Raw genomic sequence first — 21,845 nt, 5'->3', positions numbered from 1 at the left:
AAATAAATCTAGCACTTTTCCTCTTCTCTAACATATTTTCCTCATTCTACACCTTATTCAGTACCTCAATTTTTGTTGTCCTCCATTAAATCTCACTACTAATATGCAGGTCTTCTTGTACTCATACACTTAAAATTCATTGCCATTTATCTGCTACTTCTTTTGCTGTAACTATTCATTTTACTTCAGCCATGGCACACAGGATTTTTACCTATGCTTACTGCCTCCTGTTAATGCATGGCATGCTTTCAGTTTCTGCACTGTAACACTTTAACAACATTAGGCAATCTTCTTTTGCTTCAGATGCAGCTATATTCTGCTCAGCCCCTATTGTAATGGGAAGGGAATGGGAGTGATATCGGGATGGACCAGGATGATGTGTAGGTTGTGTACTTCGTTCTTAAACTGGATAATGAGACAGAAATTACATCCATGTTAAATTACATCTTCCTTCTTTGCCTGACTGAAACATCCAGACATTACACACTTGCCATTTTGGAGCTTATTCTATGTACAATGCCCCAAGATATTATTATAGGGATACAGACACTCTGCAGCAGTGTGTGTGTGTGTGTGTGTGTGTGTGTGTGTGTGTGTGTGTGTGTGTGTGTGTGTGTGTGTGTGTGTGCGTGCGCGTGTGCGTGTGCGTGTGTGTGTGTGTGTGTGTGTGTGCGCGCTGATGTGAAACTTCCTTGCAGATTAACACTGTGTGCTGGACCAAGTTTCAAACTCAAGACCTTTGCCTTTTGGTAGCAAGTGCTCTACTGACTGAACTACCCAAGCATGACTCAACCTGTCCTCACAGCTCTACTTCAACCAGTACTTTGTCTCCTTCCTTCCAAAGTTCACAGAAGCTCTCATGCCAAATTTGCAAGACTAGCATTCTCGGAAATACAGGGTGTTTGAAAAAGAACTCCCTAGTTTTAATGTGTCCTAGGATCTGTAAAAAGTGACACACAGTGTTCTAGTTTGTGGTGTTTGATTCATCAACTCTCCAGGTTTGGCTCCCCTGCAGCTGGCAGTTCTGCTTGACCTTGAGACAGCATCAGTACTGTTGTATTCCTCTGTTCCCTCAGCTCAGTCCAAGTGTGTGTTCAGTGCAGTGCAAAGCAACTCAACAACAATGTCTGCTCCACCAATCAGTGGAACAGTTAATCATCATAACTGCAGAATTTGGGGGGGGGGGGGGCTGAGCATCCCAATAAAGTTATTCAGCATCAATGTGGTGACTCTCCCGAAGTTAATGTCTGGTGCGGTTTGATGGAAGATCGCGTGATTGCTCCTTTCACCTTTGTAGAAAAAACAATAAACAGGGACGTTTACTGTGAGATGTTAACAGAGTACATCTTTCCCCAAATGGATGACATTGAGACAGAAAAGGGGCATGTTTTTGTCCAATAAGATGGCGCCCAACCTCATTATAGTAACCATGTGCGTGCGGCTCTTGACACTCACTTTCCAGGAAGGTGGATAGGCAGGGCAGGCCCTATAACTTGGCTGCCATGAAGCCCCGACTTAACCCCACTGGCCTTTTTCTTTTGGGGCCACATGAAAAATGTTGTGTGTAGTGAAAAGATCAGAGATATCAATCATTTATGGGAAATAATTGTCATGGCATTCCAGACAGTTACACCTGCAATGTTGGTGAATACATAGGGAGAAGTAGAATATTGTCTTGACATGTGCAGGGCAACAAATGGATCCCATGTTGATGTCTACTAACATTAAACAAAACTTGAAGGAATTCTCTTTCATGATATTACTCACTGATGTAATTTTTCATTACATTGAATTTATACTTAAAAGTAGGGAGTTCTTTTTCAAACATGCTGTATTACCTTTCTGTTGGATACCCCATATTAATGAGCAATCACCCATACTATGCAAACAGATGTAAACTATGTGACAGAGGAAATCTGTATTCATTATACACTCCTGGAAATTGAAATAAGAACACCGTGAATTCATTGTCCCAGGAAGGAGAAACTTTATTGACACATTCCTGGGGTCAGATACATCACATGATCACACTGACAGAACCACAGGCACATAGACACAGGCAACAGAGCATGCACAATGTCGGCACTAGTACAGTGTATATCCACCTTTTGCAGCAATGCAGGCTGCTATTCTCCCATGGAGATGATCGTAGAGATGCTGGATGTAGTCCTGTGGAACGGCTTGCCATGCCATTTCCACCTGGCTCCTCAGTTGGACCAGCGTTCGTGCTGGACGTGCAGACCGCGTGAGACGACGCTTCATCCAGTCCCAAACATGCTCAATGGGGGACAGATCCGGAGATCTTGCTGGCCAGGGTAGTTGACTTACACCTTCTAGAGCACGTTGGGTGGCACGGGATACATGCGGACGTGCATTGTCCTGTTGGAACAGCAAGTTCCCTTGCCGGTCTAGGAATGGTAGAACGATGGGTTCGATGACGGTTTGGATGTACCGTGCACTATTCAGTGTCCCCTCGACAATCACCAGTGGTGTACAGCCAGTGTAGGAGATCGCTCCCCACACCATGATGCCGGGTGTTGGCCCTGTGTGCCTCGGTCGTATGCAGTCCTGATTGTGGCGCTCACCTGCACGGCGCCAAACATGCATACGACCATCATTGGCACCAAGGCAGAAGCGACTCTCATCGCTGAAGACGACACGTCTCCATTCGTCCCTCCATTCACGCCTGTCGCGACACCACTGGAGGCGGGCTGCACGATGTTGGGGCATGAGCGGAAGACAGCCTAACGGTGTGCGGGACCGTAGCCCAGCTTCATGGAGACGGTTGCGAATGGTCCTCGCCGATACCCCAGGAGCAACAGTGTCCCTAATTTGCTGGGAAGTGGCGGTGCGGTCCCCTACGGCACTGCGTAGGATCCTACGGTCTTGGCGTGCATCCGTGCGTCGCTGCGGTCCGGTCCCAGGTCGACGGGCACGTGCACCTTCCGCCGACCACTGGCGACAACATCGATGTACTGTGGAGACCTCATGCCCCACGTGTTGAGCAATTCGGCGGTACGTCCACCCGGCCTCCTGCATGCCCACTATACGCCCTCGCTCAAAGTCCGTCAACTGCACATACGGTTCACGTCCATGCTGTCGCGGCATGCTACCAGTGTTAAAGACTGCGATGGAGCTCCGTATGCCACGGCAAACTGGCTGACACTGACGGCGGCAGTGCACAAATGCTGCGCAGCTAGCGCCATTCGACGGCCAACACCGCAGTTCCTGGTGTGTCCGCTGTGCCGTGCGTGTGATCATTGCTTGTACAGCCCTCTCGCAGTGTCCGGAGCAAGTATGGTGGGTCTGACACACCGGTGTCAATGTGTTCTTTTTTCCATTTCCAGGAGTGTATTTAGATTTTTTCTTATTTCAGTTGCAAGTGGCATTTACGGTAAATAACTGCTCATATACCATTGTTTACACAATAACTAATATAATATTATATTCACATGGGAGTGGTATGTAGGAAAATAAAAAGTGTATTCTTGGATGTTGAAATTAAAACTGCTTCCTGAAGTTTTCTAGGTATTTTTGTAAGACTCCAGTCATCCACTTGATCTGATTTTTCAGTATCCTAATGAAGTGTATTACAGACAAAAAGGAGACTGCTTACAAAAACTTCATCCCGCTGAATGTTTGATGCAGTTTATCAGTCTTGCAAATTTGCAAGCTTGGTTACCAGAAGATATCAAGAAGATTCAGAGAAAAGCTGCATCTTTAATCTGCATGAAAGTGTACACCATATATTCTGGTAAGAGAGTTATTTGACAGATGCCACAGGCTCTACATCACTCTTCATATTCTGGAAATGAGTATTCCAATATGAACCAAGAAATATTATTTTATTCCACATATTCTTGGATGTCTCTTAACATACATGATAGTAAACTCCCTGGATCATAACAAGAAACTTATTTAATGTAAGTTGTATAATTCCACAGTGCCATACACAAGGCTTTTATGTCATTTTGACCTGAGTAATACCAAAGGAAATTTAGAAAGAAGAGCCTTTCCTTGCACTGTTACTGATATGCTGTTCACATTTTTTGCAATACATTACTATATGTCATTAATATTTCCTTTATTTATTTTGGAAGGAGGTGGCCAGAGAGAGGCCAAGTGACAGTGGGGAAGTTGTCACCACAATGGGTGCAGGGGCACATGAAGAATGCAGATTGAGGGGATGGCCCAGAGTGGAGGGGAGAGCCATATGGAGCTCGATAACTACTGAACAGAGGGAGACAGAGGGCAGTGGGAAGGGTATAGCCACAGTGTGTGCAGGAGCATTGAAAGAATCTACACCAGAGAGGAGGATGTGTGTTACCCAAAAACAGAGACATGTAGTGATGTGCTGTCCTCAAGAGAAACAGGTCAACCATGGCTGCATCGGCTGAAAGCAGTGGTTAGTATTGGCACAGCAGTTAGTATTGGCAGGCAGTGTCGGGCTCAACCATGAGAGGACAACGTCATATTTGACTGAAATGGAGCTAAGGGATGACACTAAGACTTGGACTGCATACCGGGCAGTTGTGAAGGTGTAGCATCACCCTGGAAAAGGAGGCTGGCCATGGCTGCACCAAGATGAAGGTGTAGAAAATAAGCAGCATCTGATGCTACCTGGAAAGGGCTGCAGCTGGGTGGCAGTGGAGTCATGGTGCTGGGTGGAGAGGGCCCACCATGGCTGCGGCATCGTGGGCATAGCATTAGGTGTGATGGGAGTGAATACAAGTAGACACCCAAGTGCCAAAAGCCATGGTGTGCCACTCTCTTGAGGGAGGTGAGCCATGGTTGCATCCTTGTGGAAGAAACACAGGAGGATGGAAGCAGTGTTGGAGTCACAGCTAGAGGAGGCAGAGACTGGGCGGCAGTTGAGGTCAGGTACAGCAAGATCAGGGGGATGTTGGAGGTGCCAGATGATGTATCCTGGGCTGTGCTGCTCCAATGAGGAAGACCACCCATGACTGCATCTTTGTGGTGAAGGCATGAAATGGCTGGGTATCATTGGGTGTGGCTGAAGGAAGAAGACATTTTGGCCAGACAGGATAACAATGCCAGATGATGGCAAGAGCTGGAACATGTGGACTTGACCCTTGTCACTAACAGCTTTCCAGGTGATGTCGACCACATGGGAAGGGTCGACCATGGCTGTGGTGTGCAGATCAGCATCGGGCTCAGCTGAAAGTGGGTGGCAGGTGAGCACTGGATGTACAAACAGTAGCCTTATCACTAGCTTGAAACCAGGCAGGGCCACTCTTGAGAGTAGGGCCAGCCATGGCTACTGAAGCATCAGGCACGGCCAGAGCAGGGTGGAGAGTGGGTGACAGAAAAGACCAGGAACTGGAACCAGCACAAGCACTGGAGTCTGAAGAAGTACTGATGCTAAGTCTATTGCTGTATCAGCCCTGATACATTGGCAAGTGGTACCAGCTACCTGTGATGAACTGTCTCTGTTGAGCTCATTTTGCCACAAACAGTTACACCAGTGATGAACCATCGCATGTGACACGGTTTTGCCACAAGCAGTGCCCTCCAGAACACAATGGGAATAGCAAACAACCACATGGTTATGCATGTCTATGCTGTAAACAAAAATGCAAAATATGTACACACAGAGTGAAGTCATCACTCATGTGAAATAGTAACCAACGTGAACATTAAACCAATGTTTCCTGTTATTAGATGAGAGTGTAATAGAAAATGTGTTTCTATCCTCATCACCCCTCTTAAGACCCATTATGCATGATGTACACTTTAGTGAATGATGATTCCCAGGCTGAAATTAAGAACACTTCATTCATGGCACAAGTTCACAACAAATTCAATTTCAAATAACAACTGAAATATCATCCATGTTCACTTGAGAATAATAAAAACTAAGTCCACTTGCCTAATATCAGTTCCATGGGAAGTCTCATCATGAATGGCTGTTGGAGTGACGACTGTGGGGCCACACTGTGTGGTGTACCATGGAGCAGTACAGAGATGGTGTAGTGTTCAACGGAGCATCCTGGCTGGTGTTGGAAAGTTCCGATTGATGGGCTACAAACTGTAGCTGGTGTCTGGACAGGAGCTGAGTAAGTAGCTGAATGCTGCCTGCTGCAGGTTTTGCTCTGCCTTAATATCCGGCAGGTGGAAGTATGTGTGCAACCAAGTGATGTGCGAATGAAATTTCCCTTAATAACAGTGCCACCAGTTTCCTGACATTTGCACTGCTCAGAAGCATAGCTGGTGCCCCTGGTGGCAACTGTAACAGTTGGTGTATCAACAGAGTTTTTCTAAATGAGATGTCCACAGTACACGAGTCCCTTGTGATATTTGTAAATAGTCTCTGGTAGAGAGATGCCTGTGGGCCAAAAGTAGGCAAACAAATAGGGCAAAGACATTGTACTGGAGGCATAATGTAGTTGATCTGCAGCTGATATTCAACAGCAATAAGTTGTGAAAAGCTACTTTGCAAAACAGATTGGTTGAGAAACATACAGGAAAGATAAAAATTTGAGCTTATCAGAGTAATATATTTTAAGATAGAATCTGGCAGTGATATCAGAATAAACATTCCAAAATTTTTGGAATGTTTCTCTTTGTTGTGCATCAAAAGTAACAGAATTAACAATCAATATAGTGTTGATAGGCAAAGAAAATAATGCAGGAAAAGTTTTGTTATTGGTACCCGTAAGTTAAGAAAGAGAGGATTATATTAGTGGACTATAAGATTTCAATTCCCAAGAGGCTAATGACCTTGTGCTGCAATGAAAATGGTTGAAAACTGTAAGAGATAATGTAAAGTATTGTAAGTTTGCTGTGTAAGTGGAAGAAAAGTTGAGTATGTGTAGAAAGAAGTCATAATAAAAATTATTGTGGAAACTAGTGGACATTTGACAAAGAACTAAAATATAACATTGAACAAGCTCAACAGGTGTTTCTAAATCTTATATTAAAAAGTCCTTACATGACTATAAATTGATCTGGACTTAATATGTTGGAAGTTATCACTTAGAATCCATACTTCTGGTAAAAAGTCAAATTTGGTATTGATACTAAAGACACTTTTTGTCTTTTCAATTTGTTATAATTCATGTTGAGTGCTGTAAAGCAAATATTCTATGTTACATTCATTCAGTGTGAAAATAAAGTGTTTTGTGTGGTTTCAAACTGAAATTACCTTTTACTTAAGGATTAAATGATAGCATAATACTCAAACTCAGAATCCATCCAAACTGGCCTTCAAAGGCCCAATGTTACAGATGGCCATATGTAGGAGCATGTGGTCAGCACACTGCTCTCCCAGCCATTGTCAGTTTCTGTGACCAGGGCTGCTACTTCTCAATCAAGTAGCTCCTCAGTTCACCTCTGCTCAGCAGACCCAGGTGGACTCCCACCCAAGTGCTAGTCAAGCCCAACAATTCCTAACTTTGGTGATCTGACAGGGACTGGTGTTACCACTGCAGAAAGGTCATTGACAATAGCATAATACTAAAACTAAAACCAAACTCTGCCTGAACAGGCCATGAAGAATCAATGGTACCAACCGGCTGCCGTGTCATTCTTTGCCCACAGGTGTCACTGAATGCAGGTATGAAGGGGCATGTGGTCAGCGCACCACTCTCCCAGCCGCATGTCGGTTTATAAGACTGGAGCTGATAATTCTCAATCAAGTAGCTCCTCAGTTTGCCTCACAAGTGCTGAGTGCACCCACTTGCTAACAGCACTTGGCAGACCAGATGGTCACCCATCCAAGTGCTAGCTGAGCCCAACAGCACTTAACTTCAGTGAACTGGCAGTAACTGGTGTTTTCACTAGAGCAAGGCCATTGGCAACAGCATAATACTAGGGTTTGTAAAATGTTAGATTCAGTTGATACCATTTAAATGGTATAAAAGTTTAGACATTAAACATAAAGAACATCAACAAAATGTAAGCTTTTAGAATGTGTGTCTGCTGTAGAGAACTTAAGACATCATGACAATGGGAACAACAAATGAGGAAATCCTTAATTTTGTCAGCAGAGACCTAGAACCACCCAGCATAATTAAGGAGAAATAGGCAGTGTATGGAGGACATGTCACGAAAATTAAATACACTGATTCCTGCAGCTGGTACCTGAAGGTAGAAGAAGAATTGAAAGAAAGAGATTGTCTTGTCTGAGAAACATTAGATGATGGATAGATATGATATTCAGTCACTTGCCACAGAAACTGAAAAGCAATGAGAAATATGACTGCAAAATCCATTAGTTGATATGCATTGCAAGAAGAAGGAGAAGAAGAATAAGTAGAAGAAGAAAAATAAAGTTGGTGAGGTGGAAAAAATAGATTACATAAAAATGTGAACAAGAGACCATAAATATTTTTGAAGGTGTGAGAGGAGAGAGGGGGGGGGGGGGTGCAAGAAAAAGACAAAATGGTGTAAAAGGGTAGAATTTCCATAGTAATGTATCAGGATGACCAAATGTAGTGGGAAGACACCAAATGTAGTGGATGGGTGCCAGGAGATGCTGTATTAAGACTCAGCAAGAACTTTGCAGGTGATTTATTTGTTTCTACTACAGCGCCCCATTCACCTCAGTGCATGTCATAAGGTCCTGCAATGCTGAGGCCATTGCCCCAGCGACGCAGTGCAATGTGCTGTGTGTCGGCCTTGTAAGCCAGTGGAGAGCGTCGTCGTCAGGATGTCAGGAGTTGACTCAGCGGTCTGCATCCCTGCCGACTCAGCACTGCTTGGTGTGAGCCACAGATGGTCAGCTGCTGCTTTTCCTTGCCAGCATGGCTGACATCATGGCAATGTCAATGACACCTGCAATACGGCATCCAAAACTGTGGCCCTAGGCTTGGGATGTCTCCGGCACGTGTTGGGAACCGAGACAACTGTGCGCAATAGTGAGCCGAATAGTGGCTGACTGCAGACCCCACTTTGGCCTCAGAGGGTCGAACCAACAATCGGCCGTGGACTGGGATGCTGGCACACCATCTGTTGCTGCATGTAGCACGGTGGTGTGATATGCCCTGCCATCCAGGAGAGCTGCCACACTTGAATGATTCTCGTTAGAAAACCGGCACCATTTATACTCGGCTGTGTGCCCCTGTTTTGCTAATGCGCCGATGCATAACTCACTGCAATCTGGCCTGCACCTGACTGTGACTTGTGCTCAGAATATCACACAAAACTAACTTTCCCTATCCTAAATGGTTTTGTCAGTACAGTAATAATAATAATATTTAATAATAAGAAGAAGAAATAGAAAATTAGAATAAGTAAATGATTAGGGATGCAGTGGAAGCAAGCTTATACCAGTGTCGTAGAGTCCTAGTATTATGAGGAAACATGTGAAGACCCAATGCAATAAACAAATATTGTAGTATGGTGAAATGTATTTCCCACAACAACTAATCTTTAATCAATTCTTCATCTACATACATACTCCACAATCCACCATACGGTGCATGGCGGAGGGTACCTCATACCACAACTAGCATCTTATCTTTGTGGTCTTTCCACAAAATATAAGATGGCGGCAGTAAAATTGTACTGCAGTCAGCCTCAAATGCTGGTTCTCTAAATTTCCTCAGTAGCGATTCATGAAAAGAATGCCTCCTTTCCTCCAGAGGTTCCCACCCAAGTTCCTGAAGCATTTTCATAACACTCGCATGATGATCAAACCTACCAGTAACAAATCTAGCAGCCCGCCTCTGAATTGCTTCTATGTCCTATCCTCAATCCGACCTGATAGGGATACCAAACACTCGAGCAGTACTCAAGAATAAGTCATACTAGTGTCTTATAAGTGGTCTCCTTTACAGACAAACCACATCTTCCCAAAGTTCTACCAATGAACTGAAGATGACTATTCGCCTTCCCCGCAACTGCCATTACATGCTTGTCCCACTTCATATCACTGTGCAGTGTTACACCCAAATATTTAATCAACATGACTGTGTTAAGTGCTACATACTAATGGAGTATTCAAACAATATGGTATTCTTTTTCCTATTCATCTGCATTAATTTACATTTATCTATATTTAGAGTTAGCTGCCATTTTTTACACCAATCACAAATCCTGTCCAAGTCATCTTGTATCCTCCTACATTCACTCAATGATGACACCTTCCCGTACACCACAGCATCATCAGCAAACAGCCACACATTGCTATCCACCCTATCCAAAAGATCTTTTATGTAGATAGAAAACAACAGAGGACCTACCATTCCCTGGGGCACTCCAGGTGATACCCTCGCCTCCAATGAACACTCACCATCGAGGACAACGTATTGGGTTCCATTACTTAAGAAGTCTTCGAGCCACTCACATATTTGGGAACCAATCCTGTATGCTCACACCTTAGTTAGGAGTTTGCAGTGGGGCACCGAGTCAAACACATTCTGGAGGTCAAGGAATATGGCATCCATCTGATACCCTTCATTCATGGTTCACAAGATATCATGTGAAAAAAGGGTGAGTTGTGTTTTGCAGGAGTGATGCTTTCTAAAGCCGTGCTGATGCATGGACAGCAACTTCTCTGTCTCAAGGAAATTCATCATATTCGAACTGAGAATATGTTCGAGAATCCTGCAACAAACCGATGTTAACGATATTGGTCTGTAATTTTGAGGATCTGACCTTCTACCCTTCTTATATACAGGCGTCACCTGCGCTTTTTTCCAGTCACTCGGGACTTTACGTTGGGCAAGAGATTCACAATAAATGCACGCTAAGTAAGGAGCCAATGCAGTAGAGTACTCTCTGTAAAACGGAACTGGAATCCCATCAGGACCTGGTGATTTATTTATTTTCAACCCATTCAGGATGTCTATCACTATGTCCTCCATACGGGAATCTGTATGAGACTCAAATGGCGGTATGTTTGTACAATCCTCCTGTGTGAAAGATTTCTGAAATGCTAAATTTAAAATTTCAGCTTTCGTTTTGCTGTCTTCTGTTGCCAGGCCAGACTGATCAGTGAGATGGAAGCCTTCAACCCACTTACCGATTTTATGTAAGACCAGAATTTCCTTGGGTTTTCAGCAAGATCTTTTGCTAAGGTATGATGGTGGTAGTGGTTGTATGCTTCGTGCATTACTCTTTTTACAGCAGCACAAATCTCTACTAACTTTTGGCTGTCCTCATTCTCCCGATCTTTCTTGTACCATGAGTGCATCTGTCTTTGCTTCCTGAGCATTCTCCGAATTGCACTGTTAAACCACGGTTGGTCTTTTCTGTTCGTAACCCACTTTTTCGGCACATACTTTTCCATTGCATGATTTACAATGTGTTTAAAATTTTCCCATAATTCTTCCACATCCATCATAGCAAAAGTAAATGAAGTCAATTCATTTACTAAGTGGGATGCTAACAACTGCTTATCTGCTATTTCTTGTAAGAATACTCTCCTAGCCTTCTTGACTGACTTTTTAACTTTTGTAACCATAGTCGTAATGACAACATCATGATCACTAATCCCTGTCTCAACACTGACACCATTGATGAGGTCTGGTCTGTTCGTGGCTACCAGATCTAAAATATTTCCATTACACGTTGGCTATCGATTTAGCTGCTCAAGACAGTTTTCGGATAATGTGTTCATAAGTAATTCACACGACGGCTTCTCTGTACCACCTGTAATGAATCCATACCCAGTTTATACTAGGTAGGTTGAAGTTGCTTCCGACTAATATAGCATGATCTGGGTACTTCTGCGGTACAGAGTGTAGACTCCCTTTGAATGATTCTAAAACTGTCAGGGTGGAACCTGGTGGCCGGTAATAACACCTAACAATTAACTTTATTTCTCCTAGCCCTGTTAAATGTGTCCAAATAGCTTCACAATCACACTCTACTTTGACCTCAGTAGACAAAATATTTTTGTCAACTGCTATGAAGACACCACCTCCTACGGTGTCTAATCTGTCTTTCCGATACACGTTCCAACCCTCAATAAATATTTCAGAACTTCCTATCTCAGGGTTCAGCCAGGTCTCAGTCCTGAGAATAATTTGCATGCCACACCCTTCCTGGAGGGCAGTACATTCAGGAACTTTATTCCAAACACTCTGAAAATTTACTGGTAGTATCTTGATAGCTGAAGTGTCTTTACACTGAATGCATCCTGATTTCCCTGCCTGCACAGCGACTGGTGAGTGTTCATCAGGACACCTCGCACTACTGCCTAGCCTAAAAAAAAACCATGTGCACGCCACAAGTACTCTGCTACCCGAGTAGCCACTTCCTTTGTTAATTATGTTGCTGAAAGCTTTATTATTGTAGCACTTGCCCACGAAAGGCAAAGGTCCTGAGTTCGAGTCTCAGTCTGGCACACAGTTTTAATCTGCCAGGAAGTTTCACAGCAGCCATGTTGTTTATCTACCATGCTGCAACTACTGTACAGTATTCTACATGGGCATGACAAGTAACCAACTGCCCACTTGCATAAACAACCACTGCCAAACTGTGACAAACCTAGGCTTATTACATTTTTTTGGATGCTAGTCAGGACATATTACGATTTTTTTTTTTTTTTTTTTTTTTTTTTTTTTTTTTTTTTTTTTTTTTTTTTTTTATCCAGCCAAGGAAACACTTTTTAAACAACTTAAAAGTCCTAAAGTTCAATGAAACATTAAACTTCATGTATTCATTTGTATTTTTCACTAGTTTTAACAATAACTACCTTAGTTTATTTCACCCAGTATCATCCTGATTTTGGTTCTAGCTGATGAAAATTTTGGGTCACATAACTTTTTAACCAGTTTGGAGGTTCACTCTGATCTGAAACTGAGCTCATGTGTAGCAGTGTGGTATGAAAATGCAGAGCTTTAGAAGCACAATCCAGATCACTGTTACTGCCATTTTTCACTTTAAAATATCTCTTATATTTAACAAAGGCAGTAGCATTAATACCATTTCTATGTTTATCTGTTTTTGTGTGGTCTTTAACAACACCCTTTCCTTTATGAGTAACAGGAAATTCTCCAACACATGGTGTGCAGTAAACACTTTTATTGTTACTATCATTACTCAGCTACAACATTTTTTATTCCTATTGCAGGTTAACATTAAACACACACTTTTATTTTACTATTGCTAAATGATAAGACAAGAAACCAATAGAAATAAAATGAGCAAAAATGTGTAAATGATTTACTTCACACACAAAAACAAAGTAAATCCACAGCCCCTGCAGTGCTGCCAAATGATGAAGTGAAAAGCTGTTCTGAACCTCCCCATGACATCAGTGGTTGCCCTCACATCAACTGAGAGGGGTACAGCCATAAAAGAATGTTTAAAAATGTGAACTCTAACATATAGGTCTAAAGCTTTAAAAAAAAGTCCACATCAGACAAAAAATTCTCAAACTCTAACCATTTTTATAGCCACAGACAGCACTAAAAAACCAGAACTGTCTGAGCTAATACTGGATGTATGGTAAGCCTAGAAAATCATAAACTTGAGCACTAAGTAGCTGAACATGCTGCACACAAAAACACAAATGACTTCAACAGCTGCTTCACTACATGGGTCACTAGGATGATCCCTTCCAGCAAAAGTTTCTCTGAACTGTGCAGTTGGGAATTGTACCTCCAGTATATCCTGCATGCTTGCAATCCTACAGGCCTAAACTTCCACCAACTTGTTTCCCACTGTCTCACTCCACCTTTTCTTTTCTCTCGTCTGTTCACACCATTCCTTTGCTATCCAGATCATATACTGCATTGTCCCACCACCACTCGTCCTCCTCCCCATCCCCCTTGTGGGCTCTCTCTCTCTGTCTGTCTGTCTGTCTCTCTCTCTCTCTTTTCACCCCTCTCCTTTACTCTCTCCCCTTCCTGTCTCCCTCTTAATCACAACCTTCCTCTTCTTTTCTCCTGGATTTTGATGGCAAGAGTATATTTTACTCAAATCTACCACCACTGAACATCCATTGAGCAATTCCTTTGACTGAAAGAATAAGATGATCATTTAACTTTCTCCATCTATATCAGTACTCCACAAGCCACCTAGTGGTGTGGGGCAGAAGGTACTTCTGGTACCACTATCATATTCCTCTTTGCCTGTTCCATTTGTGGATCTTGCTTGTGAAGAATGACTGTCAGCATGCCTGCAAGTGAACTCTAATTTCTCTGATTTTCTTGTCATCATAATTTTGCAAGAAATGTGTGAGAAAAAGTAATATGCTTCTTGAGTCTTCCTAGAATGTACACTCTCAGAATTTCAATGGTAAGTTTTTCCATGATGGAAAAAGCCTATGGGATCTGCCTCTGGAGATTGTTGAGAATCTCCGTAACGCTCCTGCAATTAATTACTATTAAAAACAGTCTTGATCACGATTTATTTAACAAGGTGACCGGTTTCGACCACTACTGTGGTCATCTTCAGACCATTGAGTAGAAACCCCTTTCTGTTGGAGAATCAGTTGTGATTCTCCAACAGAAAGGGGTTCCTACTCAATGGTCTGAGGATGACCACAGTAGTGGTCGAAACCGGTCACCTTGTTAAATAAATCGTGATCAAGACTGTTTTTAATAGTAATTATTTACAAGACATTGATCACTGCTGTTCCCGTAATGCATTCAAAAGTAGCTCCTGCAATTACTAAATGATCACATGATGTAATTTGTTATTGTTGGATGGGCCTTCACTGTATCTTCTATTTACCCAACCTGGTGAGGTTCCCACCCAGGTGAACAGCACATAAGAACCAACAAAAGAGTCCTCCATAAACCACTTATATCATAGATGAGCTAGTTTTCTTATTTGAGGGCCTTACATTGAATCTCAGTCTTGGATGTGTATTACCTTACTGTTATTTCTTTGTGGCCATTTCACTTTAGGTCACTCCAGATGGTTATTACAGGTATGTTATTATTCTGTTTCCAGCAATTTTTTGTGAGCAGTGTTATTAAACTGTACTGGAGCTCTTTGCCTATTTGTGCACAATATGTTGCATTTATTTACATTTAGTGTCACCTTCCAGTTCCTTCATCAATCATTGATTGAACGTAATGTCTTCTGGCAATTATTTGCAGTATTTTGCCACTGAAAACTTCTTGTAGACAACTACCTTATCTAGAAACAGTCTCATACAGCTTCAGATTTTGTCAGATTGCTTATATACGTCTGGGACAGTAATGCCCCTGTAAAACTCCGTTGGGGTACTCTCAGAATTGTGTTCTTTTGTATTTCTCATTGGTCCTTTTTAATAATTCTTATACAGTAAGTACATTGAGATATTACACTGATCAAATCTTGTGCCATACCAGACAAACTCTAAACAAACAAAAGTAATCACATTTTCTTGAATATAACAGTCTTTACAAAATATTGCTAAAAAGAGTGACATATTATATCATTTTCATCATAGCAAACCATAGCAGCAATGCAACTGTTCAGTTAGCTACATTTACACATGTTGTTGTTGTTGTGGTCTTCAGTCCTGAGACTGGTTTGATGCAGCTCTCCATGCTACTCTATCCTGTGCAAGCTTTTTCATTTCCCAGTACCTACTGCAACCTACATCCTTCTGAATCTGCTTAGTGTATTCATCTCTTGGTCTCCCTCTACGATTTTTACCCTCCACGCTGCCCTCCAATACTAAATTGGTGATCCCTTGATGCCTCAGAACATGTCCTACCAACCGATCCCTTCTTCTGGTCAAGTTGTGCCACAAACTTCTCTTCTCCCCAATCCTATTCAATACTTCCTCATTAGTTATGTGATCTACCCATCTAATCTTCAGCATTCTTCTGTAGCACCACATTTCGAAAGCTTCTATTCTCTTCTTGTCCAAACTATTTATCGTCCATGTTTCACTTCCATACATGGCTACACTCCATACGAATACTTTCAGAAATGACTTCCTGACACTTAAATCACTACTGGATGTTGACAAATTTCTCTTCTTCAGAAACGCTTTCCTTGCCATTGCCAGCCTACATTTTATGTCCTCTCTACTTCGACCATCATCAGTTATTTTACTTCCTAAATAGCAAAACTCCTTTACTACTTTAAGTGCCTCATTTCCTAATCTAATTCCCTCAGCATCACCCGACTTAATTAGACTACATTCCATTATCCTTGTTTTGCTTTTGTTGATGTTCATCTTATATCCTCCTTTCAAGACACTGTCCATTCCATTCAACTGCTCTTCCAAGTCCTTTGCTGTCTCTGACAGAATTACAATGTCATCGGCGAACCTCAAAGTTTTTATTTCTTCTCCATGAATTTTAATACCTACTCCGAATTTTTCTTTTGTTTCCTTTACTGCTTGCTCAATATACAGATTGAACAACATCGGGGAGAGGCTACAACCCTGTCTTACTCCCTTCCCAACCACTGCTTCCCTTTCATGTCCCTCGACTCTTATAACTGCCATCTGCTTTCTGTACAAATTGTAAATAGCCTTTCGCTCCCTGTATTTTACCCCTGCCACCTTTAGAATTTGAAAGAGAGTATTCCAGTCAACGTTGTCAAAAGCTTTCTCTAAGTCTACAAATGCTAGAAACGTAGGTTTGCCTTTCCTTAATCTTTCTTCTAAGATAAGTCGTAAGGTCAGTATTGCCTCACGTGTTCCAGTGTTTCTACGGAATCCAAACTGATCTTCCCCGAGGTTGGCTTCTACTAGTTTTTCCATTCGTCTGTAAAGAATTCGTGTTAGTATTTTGCAGCTGTGACTTATTAAGCTGATAGTTCGGTAATTTTCACATCTGTCAACACCTGCTTTCTTTGGGATTGGAATTATTATATTCTTCTTGAAGTCTGAGGGTATTTCGCCTGTTTCATACATCTTGCTCACCAGATGGTAGAGTTTTGTCAGGACTGGCTCTCCCACGGCCGTCAGTAGTTCCAATGGAATATTGTCTACTCCGGGGGCCTTGTTTCGACTCAGGTCTTTCAGTGCTCTGTCAAACTCTTCACGCATTATCATATCTCCCATTTCATCTTCATCTACATCCTCTTCCATTTCCATAATATTGTCCTCAAGTACATCGCCCTTGTAGAGACCCTCTATATACTCCTTCCACCTTTCTGCTTTCCCTTCTTTGCTTAGAACTGGGTTTCCATCTGAGCTCTTGATATTCATACAAGTCGTTCTCTTATCTCCAAAAGTCTCTTTAATTTTCCTGTAGGCGGTATCTATCTTACCCCTAGTGAGATAGGCCTCTACATCCTTACATTTGTCCTCTAGCCATCCCTGCTTAGCCATTTTGCACTTCCTGACGATCTCATTTTTGAGACGTTTGTATTCCTTTTTGCCTGTTTCACTTACTGCATTTTTATATTTTCTCCTTTCATCAATTAAATTCAATATTTCTTCTGTTACCCAAGGATTTCTACTAGCCCTCGTCTTTTTACCTACTTGATCCTCTGCTGCCTTCACTACTTCATCCCTCAAAGCTACCCATTCTTCTTCTACTGTATTTATTTCCCCCATTCCTTTCAATTGCTCCCTTATGCTCTCCCTGAATCTCTGTACAACCTCTTGTTCTTTTAGTTTATCCAGGTCCCATCTCCTTAAATTCCCACCTTTTTGCAGTTTCTTCAGTTTTAATCTACAGGTCATAACCAATAGATTGTGGTCAGAGTCCACATCTGCCCCTGGAAATGTCTTACAATTTAAAACCTGGTTCCTAAATCTCTGTCTTACCATTATATAATCTATCTGATACCTTTTAGTATCTCCAGGGTTCTTCCATGTATACAACCTTCTTTCATGATTCTTAAACCAAGTGTTAGTTATGATTATGTTGTGCTCTGTGCAAAATTCTACCAGGCGGCTTCCTCTTTCATTTCTGTCCCCCAATCCATATTCACCTACTATGTTTCCTTCTCTCCCTTTTCCTACACTCGAATTCCAGTCACCCATGACTATTAAATTTTCGTCTCCCTTCACAATCTGAATAATTTCTTTTATTTCATCATACATTTCTTCAATTTCTTCGTCATCTGCAGAGCTAGTTGGCATATAAACTTGTACTATCGTAGTAGGTGTGGGCTTCGTATCTATCTTGGCCACAATAATGCGTTCACTATGCTGTTTGTAGTAGCTTACCTGCATTCCTATTTTCCTATTCATTATTAAACCTACTCCTGCATTACCCCTATTTGATTTTGTGTTTATAACCCTGTATTCACCTGACCAGAAGTCTTGTTCCTCCTGCCACCGAACTTCACTAATTCCCATTATATCTAACTTCAACCTATCCATTTCCCTTTTTAAATTTTCTAACCTACCTGCCCGATTAAGGGATCTGACATTCCACGCTCCGATCCGTAGAACGCCAGTTTTCTTTCTCCTGATAACGACATCCTCTTGAGTAGTCCCCGCCCGGAGATCCGAATGGGGGACTATTTTACCTCCGGAATATTTTACCCAAGAGGACGCCATCATCATGTAATCATACAGTAAAGCTGCATGCCCTCGGGAAAAATTACGGCTGTAGTTTCCCCTTGCTTTCAGCCGTTCGCAGTACCAGCACAGCAAGGCCGTTTTGGTTATTGTTACAAGGCCAGATCAGTCAATCATCCAGACTGTTGCCCTTGCAACTACTGAAAAGGCTGCTGCCCCTCTTCAGGAACCACACGTTTGTCTGGCCTCTCAACAGATACCCCTCCGTTGTGGTTGCACCTACGGTACGGCTATCTGTATCGCTGAGGCACGCAAGCCTCCCCACCAACGGCAAGGTCCATGGTTCATGGGGGGGACATTTACACATGGTCCAACAAATTCAGCTACAGTTTTATACTTTAAAAAATCTGTTCAAATTTCTCACTATCATTATATTACTACAATAACAATGTACAGATTTATGTCTTTAAACTGATTGATAATCAGCTATAACACAATAACATTTCTGAAGTAGGCAGGCATGAACATCTGTTTTCATTGCTGAAATATCTCTGATTATTTTGATGTCAGTAGGTAGTTTGTTGTATAACTCTCTTCCTGACAGCATGGTCCATTTTGTTTTGATATTATTTTTGAATACTATGTTTTGCGATTGAATACCCTCATTTGTAACTTCAAATTTGTTATCATTATCTGAGATTTTCCTAATGAAATTTATTACTTGCAAAACATAGAGACAAGACAAGGGAAGGGCTGGCAGTTTTTTCAAATAAAGGTTTGCTAGAGATTATGGGAGTTACACTTTTGATGGATCATAAAATTCTCTTTTGGGCTGTGAAACAACCTTTGCTAGCACTCAACTTTCTCCAGAAGATTATCCATATCACAGCAGATATTCTGTTTCAGCAATATATATGTTGTATTTGGACCCATCTCAGATCTTTCTGAATTAGTACTCCAAGAAACTTTGTGGCATTTCTTGTGAACATATGCTTATTCTGTACTATGTTGAGATTCATAGTAACTCTTCTATGTATTTGTTAGAATGTTTCCAGAAAACCAGTTTGTGAGATTCATGTTTTGATTTCATTCCATAACTCCTGTTCGGTTGTTCCTTTTAGTAGCACATTTGCTTTGTTTGAGAATTTAATGTATTTGTGATGTGGGCTGGTTGGTTCCATGACATTTACATTAAGCAGAAACAAAACTGGTCTCATCATGGAGCCTTGTGATGCACCATAATTGAACAAAGTTTTCCTGAGTAATAGGATTTTATGTTATTCCCTTATTGGAATGCAAGTACAACTATTTGTTCCCTATTTTGTACGTAAGATTTTAAGCGCTTACAGGCTGGTCCCCAAATACCCAAACACTCCTGTTTTGTAACATTCCTGCACACTGCCACAAGTAGCACACCACCTTCCCCCACCTCTATCCTTATATCTCTGCCCCTCCCCACATCATGCCTCATTATTCCCCTCACCACCCGTGCCAGAGTGCTGCACAATCCCTACTCTATACCGTGAGTATCAGTCAGTCCTTATTAAATATGAATTTCTTAAACCCTTATAATAGAGTTTCTTCGTTATTTTTTTAAAAAGAATGATAGGGATGATAAGGACCTTTTGTTTTCATGCCTTTTTTTTAAGAGAGGCTTCACTTTGACTGTTTTCAGTTCTTTTGAGAAAGCACTTTTTGACAGCAGACAGTTGCGAATATCAACTTGGGGCACTTCAACAGCTGTCAATTTCATATTACTGTTAAGTTCTATCTCAATAAAGCACTGAATCCAGTCACAATTATAGCTCATTACTCAGCAGTGACAAATTTTTTTCACTAGACAAGAGTGGAGAACTGTATTCACTGCCTTCCAAAAGTCAAAGAACATAACAACAACCTGGACATTACTGTCTGATCATGCCTCTCATGGATGAACAGAGTAAACTAAATTTTACAAGACCTCTGTTTACACAATCAATGTTAATTTTTAGAAGAGAATTTTTGATAAAATGTGTTCCATAATTATCCATTTGTAATGGGCTCTGTTTCTCATACAGCCTTGTGTGGTATACAGCTATCTGATTTTCATTACAAACAGATAACTTTACAAGATCATAATTTTATCTAATATATAACTTTTTTCTTGCCTCACCTTTTTGGTATCTGCTCCAGCTCACTTGTTGATAACATTTATTTAATTAAGAGTACAGTTTTATGTGAAAGCATTAAAATAGACTCTTATACTCAACAATCTACTTGGAAATCTAAATGTGGAAACTTATAATAATAATGGTGGCATATACAAAAACATTGTACATGTAATGAAATTGAAGAACTTTGTTTCAGCAGAATAACTGGGAATTGGTAGTTTACAACTCCATCCAGGTTCTTAGAATATATCTGTTTCAATAGCATGATTGTGTATGACTTATTCTAAGACTTAGTTAGCCCTTACATCCTTCTTTATTTATTCTTAAAATGGTCCACTTATTCCCCTTTCATTTTCACCCACACTCAGTCAACCTGTGAGACTCTGCTGGTCTTTCCCTCTGTCCTTTCTTTATCTATTTACAAAGCGTTTGGTATACTAATTTTTCCTTTGCTAATTACTTCATGTACTCTGTTTTCATAACCTTCACCTCTTTGGCAGCTGTGCATTAGATGCCGAAGACATCAGACCATCTATGTTCTGCTTTAAAGATTACTTTATACATGTAGCAGCACTTTATTTCCTTTTCTATTAATGAAACCCTATTTTCATTATTTTTTAAAGCATTCAAATGTTTCTCCTTCTTCATTCTCTCCTCTGCCTGAGAAGAAGCTGTGTGTGCATCCAAAAACTCAAAGTACTTGGAGTTTCTGCTGGTCTCTCCAATATTTGTGTTTTCAACTAAACAAATAATGCATTTAGCTTTTGTGCTGTAAGTTAATATGCCTACTTAACTAAAGTACTGGTATTTAATAGTTTTAGTAAAATCAGCCAAGGGGTTTCACAAGCGTTTCTTCTATCTGTATGTACGTAAGCAGAATAAAGTTTTTTTTAAAAAAAAAAAAAAAAAAAAAAAAAAAAAAGATTTGTTGATACCAATGATAAGATTTTGTACATGATGTAAATATGTAATATTTCATACTGTTCTGTACTTTGACAAGTCCATGAATGTGATAATATGAGTGCTAAATAAATAAATAAATAAAATACAACTCAAAGTACTGACACAAACAACATTTGGCAGTGTAGGTTTTCTTGGCCAGCACTTACAGTCTTGGTGATTTTATTTGTATAGGCATTATACCATGGTCTAAGACATGTTTCTATGTCCAACATTAAGTCTCCCAATGATGAAGACATCCTCAGATGCTATAAAGACTTCCCTAGTTGATTCTGGTCTCACATAGCTCGATTTTGAACTCAAACACGCTTGTTTGGGTATGAAAAACAACTAATGGTGTCTTTATAGACTCCTATATCTTCACCACTACAAGACAAAATATAAAGTACAGCAAC

General features: G+C 41.1%; 1 protein-coding gene across 1 annotated transcript in view; it reads left to right on the top strand.

The window, feature by feature from the left end:
- The window catches only part of LOC124577761 (sodium channel protein Nach-like), a 193,071-nt gene that overhangs the window by 59,062 nt on the left and 112,164 nt on the right, over positions 1 to 21,845 (top strand). The gene's annotated exons all lie outside the window — the stretch shown is intronic.

Source organism: Schistocerca americana, chromosome 1 (genome assembly GCF_021461395.2).
Source record: "Schistocerca americana isolate TAMUIC-IGC-003095 chromosome 1, iqSchAmer2.1, whole genome shotgun sequence".
NCBI lineage: Eukaryota > Metazoa > Arthropoda > Insecta > Orthoptera > Acrididae > Schistocerca > Schistocerca americana.
This window is presented reverse-complemented; position numbering and strand designations above follow the sequence as displayed.